Source organism: Saccostrea echinata, unplaced genomic scaffold, assembly GCF_033153115.1.
Source record: "Saccostrea echinata isolate AGI-Se365-2 ecotype Australia unplaced genomic scaffold, CSIRO_AGI_Sech_v1 ptg000030l, whole genome shotgun sequence".
NCBI lineage: Eukaryota > Metazoa > Mollusca > Bivalvia > Ostreida > Ostreidae > Saccostrea > Saccostrea echinata.
In genome coordinates, this window is record NW_026889779.1 from 32,729,101 (window position 1) to 32,735,986 (window position 6,886).

General features: G+C 32.1%; 1 long non-coding RNA gene across 1 annotated transcript; it reads right to left on the minus strand.

Annotated features, from left to right (window-relative positions):
• Window positions 1–3,572: 3,572 nt before the first annotated feature.
• LOC133196735 (uncharacterized) lies at window positions 3,573–4,054 on the minus strand. The gene is made up of 3 exons (XR_009722404.1): window positions 4,003–4,054; window positions 3,750–3,896; window positions 3,573–3,670 (listed from the first exon to the last, which is right to left on the minus strand). It is a non-coding gene; the product is annotated as an uncharacterized LOC133196735 (long non-coding RNA).
• Window positions 4,055–6,886: the final 2,832 nt, after the last annotated feature.

Genomic DNA, 6,886 nt, shown 5'->3' on the forward strand with positions numbered 1-6,886 from the left:
CATTTTCCTTACACATTCCCAAAACAAATCCCACATGAATGTTGTTTGAAGCATCAACTGTACGTAAATAGGCCATTGAAGCTATGGCTGTTTCCGAGGCGCCCGAGAAAATATGAAGCTTTGTGGACAAAGTCTCTTGTAGAGAGATAGGCGCATGTTTTTGGAATGTGCACATCTTCAAGGAATTTCAAAGAGTCTTTCCAATTAGACCATTTGTCCAATAGATTGGGAGGTAAGGGTTCATCCCAACTGTACGAAGCTCTTAATTTTTCTCTCATCAAGATTTTCCGGAGACCACAACTGGTGCTACGAATCCAATGGGATCAAATATCCCGTTAATTGTTGACAACAGTCCTAGCTTACTGAAAGGTCTTTCTCCCACTGATGAACGATAAGTGAATGAATCAGATTTAAGCTCCCAGTTCAACCCTAAGCTCCCTAACATAGGAAGTTCCTCAACACTTAAATCAATATAACAGAAGTCCCAGGGATTTATCAGCCTATTTTGGGAAACGCCATTTTTGGGGAATTGGGAAAAAATTATCGGCTATTTAATGAAATTGGGAAAAATTAAAAATATTGCTTAAATCATGTATTCAAGTGTAATTCATTTAACATTTCAGCATGAACTCTAATTTGGGCAACCAAACAGACAATTACATATTATCCAACTTCATCATACAAGATCAATTATGAATAATAGACTAATAAAAGTAAAATTTACTTCAATGAGTATAAAGTATTTATACAACTTAGGGTAATACATGTGTGTGTGTGTGTGAGATTTCAATTTAGGTCATTATAGAATCTGTTTCTGGAAAATATAAACTTCCTGCAAAAAATTATACTAAAGTACACATTTTCTTAAAGTCCTCTTTTGATATGTATTAAAACATTGAAAATATATTTTTCTATCTGAAATAATGCCTACAGTCCTTACCATTCATTCGTAGATCATTTGAGTAGGTGGAAATAACTTAACAAATCTATACAATTACACAATATCACCATTTTCAGAAAAACGGAGGAAATTCGGATTAAAAGTTGACGATGTTTTTACAGTGTTGTTAAACATGTGTTATGACTGTAGCTTTGCTAAATGAGTTAAATAGATGAAAATTACAGACAATATGACAATTTTATTCTGTGTTTTTCCAAGAAAATTAAATATAAAAGCATTGTTCACCAATTGGGAAAAATACTGCCAAATTGGGAAAAACTGAGCTCATTTTCAATTGGGAATTGGGCCGAATTTCGGCCCCTGAGAAGGTACTGATAAATCCCTGAGTCCTTTGCCCTGTCCTCAGGTGGAAACGCATCCATAACATGTTTATTAATATTTAGGTCTTCCAATTCATATTTAGCCTAACGTGTGGTATGATCTTCGACACAATTTATAAGAGAAACAAATTCTTTAAAATGAATTAAAGATGACAGCAGTACTAAGCATATCAATCAAAGCGATAAGGTTGACCAACAGGCCAAGTACTCTAATTAGTGCAGGTATATAGAAGTTTTATTTTTCCAGGAAAAAAGCAAGAAACGAAACGGTATTTTTAATACGTAACATTCTTTCTTAGAACTGGAATTTTTTCAATCTCAAGCCAAGGGTTGCTTAAAAAAATTACTACATGTATGAAGCTCCTCCAAATAGCAAATTCGTCAGAAACATCTATCCAAAAATATAAATAATTCATTTCTTTTATTTAGATATATATTCCAAATAGTGCAGGAAGTTAAGCGTTTTATTTTTTCAGTAAAAAGAACGGTAAGAGAACGGTATTTTAGATATGTAGCAGTAATTCAAAGTACTGAAAATTTTGAATTATTGAGATTTTTCATGAAACACACACACACACACACCCTCACACACACACACACACACACACACACAGAGAGAGAGAGAGAGAGAGAGAGAGAGAGAGAGAGAGAGAGAGAGAGAGAGAGAGAGAGAGAGAGAGAGAGAGGGAATCAAACATAGTCTGAATTATAATCAATTTCAAATCAGTGTGCAAAATGAGTTTTTATAAAAAAAAAATTAAGTCATGAAAAAATTCAGCTGAAAAAATGGTTTGGTGTGTTTACTCTGAGGTAGACATTCACTGTTTTAGAGTCTGGAATTACAAATGTTTAAAAAGTAATTATTTATTTTTATTTTCTTAATGACCCTCTTTTTCAAGAGAAAACGTAAAATTGAATTTCATAGACAGAAAAGAGAAAAACCATGGACATTTATAAACTATGACACGATTACACTCGAGATAAAACCATCTTATTGGTTTCAAAGAATTTCCCAATTTTATTTGAAAAAAAAAGTCTATCTCTCTCCCTTCCCTCTACCTGTCTGTCTGTTTATTTGTCTGCATTCTCCCCCTCTCCCCTAAAATATTTACATTGAAGCTCCTTCAAATATCTAATTAATTTGAAACATCTATCCAATATTAAAATCAATTTAATTTTTTTTATACTTAGATATATATTTATTTGATTCTATTATATATATATATTTTTGCATCTTGAGAAAAAAAATTTTAATACGTGTATTAGATTAATCATATTTTTTTCTGTGGAAAGTGATTTTCTTACTGAAAAGTTGATAATTTCATAAAATGAGCTAACTTACACATTTTTGTAAACATATCTAAATGTGTTACCGCATTTCTATGTTAGTTAGTGCAGCACAGCATTAATACAAAATTCCGATCTAATCTGCATCGATCATGTGGATTTCAATGTATTAAAATAAATATGTTATCGTATTTCCAGGTAAATTAAAACCATTTTTGCATGGCCGTATAAAAGTTTGTTTAGTTTTAGAAAATTCATTTTCATTCAAGTATATTATGATTAAGCTGAATTTATTGTCATAGGTCTATATACATGTATGTAAAATATGCAAATTTGGAAATAAAAAAATATTTAATACTTCTTTGTATTCTTTTGAAAGTTAATTCCAATATAAATATTTATTGAATAATCCTAAGTTGTCACGCCCATGTAACATATCCGAGGATTGATCTAAAAATAAAGTAACAATTGCTATAAAATTTTTAATAGTGGATTGTTGATAACTTTTTGACTTTTGCATTAAAATTTCATTCAATTGTATGCATTACTTTTTAAAATGTTAAAAAAAAAACAAAAGGTTGGATCTCGGGTTTTGCAGCACGGCGAGAATGTTATCGAAGTTCTTATGATGTTTCTCTGCGGCACTCATTTTCATTTCATCGACTGGTGTAATTTAAATTAATAATAAAAATTTTTGATTATATTCGAATATTAAAGATTTTATAGCAGTGGTGACATTACTTTTGGATCAATTTTTTGCAATATATCGTTTATCTGTCTAAGTTTCTTAACAGATTAAAACGGCTGCATCTATGACTTACATTCTCTGTCGTTTTCTTCGATGTAAACAGAAATCTTGAACGAGGACATATTTTCTAAAAAAAAAAAAATAAATAAATAAAAAAATTAAAAAAAAAAAAAGTTGAAAAGAAATGGTATTGGTTCCCTTATGTTGATAATTGCAAAGAAAAGAATGAAAATAATAATAAATTTTTTTTTTTACCAGAATTGCTGCATCCATCATTAAAAACATTATTGCAGGATACGTATTCTGTGTATGAAGCTCCTCTATACACTAAACACATAGTCGGTACAGGGATTTCTATATAGAATTAAGATTTATATCTTTGTTATATGTTTTTGAGAGATACTCCACACAAATGCATACATGCCATATGTACCTTCTACATGGCTTGACCAGCTGTCTCCAATTATATACTTTTGTCCTGGTGTAAGTTTAGTCCTCAATTCCTCAAAGAATGAACCACTATGATTCAGCTGTACAGGAATCACGCAAAACTGGCAATGTTTTTGTAGAGTATCACAATCTTGTCGCAAAACAAATCGGATACTATATTATACATATTATACCGTTCTATAAATCTGTTATGTTTTAAAATAATATTTCATGTATAAATGTTTAAGCCTATCTACCTGAACATGTTTCATTTTCTTCTATCCTCTGAATTTGCAAAGTTATGATACCTTCAAGACATAATAGGTATAAAAATTTCTTGCACATGATATACCTAATCATATTGTAGAGTAGATTTTGAACAAAATTCATTATTTGTTGACCTTATTTCTCACTTAAAAAGATTTGACAGATGACTAAAAACGCACTCTGACAGACAATTCTAATGAAACATTTTTGATAGTAAATCTGTCAATCGTCTTAAAAATGCTTAACAATACAAGAGTACCATAGGCCACATCGCTCACATGCATACATTGGCTAAAAAAAGCACAAATAAATTCAGCATTGAAAAAAATTACGGGGGAGGGCAAACTTGGATTTTACACTTTGAGGATGTTTCCATATCAATATAAGAAATAGCTTTACTTTTCTCTAGCAGAAGATTTTTTTAAATAAAATTTTTTACAACTTATTTCTTTGTAAAAAATTTGAATCCCGATATTGACCCCTCCATTCCCCGGGGGTCATGATTTAAACAAACTTGAATTCACACTATCTGAGGATGCTTCCATATTGATACGACTAATCATGGCTTTGCTGTTTTTGAGATTTTTCAAGATTTTTTCATATTTATTCCTTTGTAAGAAAGGAATCCCCATTGTAACCCCACCCTACCCCTGGGGGCCATGATTTTAACAAATCTAAATCTACACTACCTGAGGATGCTTCCAAATCAATATGACTAATGGCTTTGCTGTTTTTGAGAAGAAGATTTTCCCCAATTTATTCCTATGTAAATCTTCGATACTTTCCTATTTATTCCTATGATCGAGGGTCATCATTTGTCCATATTTAATTTACACTACCTGAGGATTCTTCCATATCAATATGACAAATCATGGCTTTGCCGTTCTTCATCAGAAGGTTTTTCCCTATTTAGTCCTATGTAAATCTTCGATCTCCCATTGTGGCCCCACCCTTCACCCAGGGGTTATCGTGTGAACAAATTTACACTACCTGAGGATGTTTCCAAATCAAAATGACTTACCATGTCCTTGCTGTTTTTGAGAAGAAGATTTTTAAAGTTTTTTTTTAATATATACTCCGATGTTAAACTTCGATCCCCCTCTGTGGCTCCACCCTACCCCCGGGGGTCTTGATGTGAATAAACGTTCATCTACTCTATGTAAAGAATTTCCTATAAGCTCAAACTTTTTTGGCCCAATGGTTCTTGAGAAGAAGATTTTTATAATATACAACCAAATTTGAACTATTTCTTAATTATCTCCCCTTGAAAGGGAGCGGGGCCTTTCACTTGAACAAACCAGAATTTCCTTTACCCAAAGATGCTTTGTGGCAAGTTTGGATATATTGGTCCAGTGGTTCTGGAGAAGAAGTCGAAAATGTGAAAAGTTTACAGACGGACGGACAGACAGCTATACAGACGGAAAGAGGGACTACAGAGAAAATGTGATCAGAAAAGCTCACTTGAGCTTTCAGCTCAGGTGAGCTAAAACCTCCAAATAAAACGTATTCGCTGACAAAAGTATAATTTTCAGAAAAATTTGAAACGCAAATTTCTTGATAAGGTTAAAATTAAACCAGTTGTGATTAGAATTTCAAATTTCTTGCTACATATATGTAAAATTGATAACCAAAAAAGTTATCTTAATATTTGCAAACAATGCAAAAGTGTCAACGGAACAGCTAACATATTTAAAGACTCTATATCACAATTCTTCAACCCGCAGGGTTTGCAAAATTAAACCAAAGGTTTTTTTTAATAAATACAGACACAAAGATTAGCATATTAGTTTCATAATTGACAAAATAGAAAGGTTTCTCAAAATATTCTGTAGAACAAAGTGTCGGTCCTTGCTTCTAAAATATGTAACAGATGGGATATAAAACAGAATAGTATGAATCCATTTCTGTGTAATGTGGTATGACTTATAATTTTGGATTATTATCTATTTAACAAGTGGAAATATCTAGAAAATAAGACATTCTCTCTTTCTCTTCTCCCTGTCTTCAAAATAGAGGAAAAAACGCTGATAAGATGTCAGATTAAATATGAAGATAACAATCAATAATAATCAAGCTCAAATGTCCATTTAAACAATGCAAATTAGGGCAGAACAAACATGGAACTCTAAAAACATCAGAGATGGGATCAATGACAGATAACAAGCATCTCCTAACGACCGGTCACAATCAACATGTGTACTTTTGATATTCTTGTTTCATCAACTTATTTGTCGATAACTTGCCTCTTTTAAAAAATTGTTCGTATGCATGGCATGCTCTTAAAATGCGTATTGAATCAAACCCATGATGCAGGTGATGATGTCGACAAAATGAATAGTTACAAAGAGAAGGGTATTTGACGAAAGAAAGGTTGAAGTTATCTGGGTTTTCACAAAATTTTGTAGTTAGTCTAACCGTTAACGTCTTTTTCTAGTAAACAATCCAAATATGAAACAGATGTGACAGACTCTGTAGAATCTTTTATTTCGAGTTCAAAGGAATAAACCGAGTTAAAAGAGGAATGAAAATGAATACTGTTTCTTGAAGCAATATGGAGATAAAAAAATCATAATCAAGTAAAAAGTATATTGAAATACTACAAATCGGAAGCAGAATAAACTCGAACCTCTAAAAAATATACACAGGTGGGATTTGGTGCCATGGAGGAGTAAGCATATCCGCCGTGTGCTCCTTGTCACGGTAGGGAAAAACGAAAAAATCCGTAGATCATTTACTGTGTATAAATAATGGCTCAGAAATTGGTCGTACGAATAGCAAGCGCTTGCATATAGAATCAACATAGACTTCATATAAAACAAGAGGCCCAAGGGACTTAGCGGTCACCTGAGTACAATACAACAATTTAGAGGATCC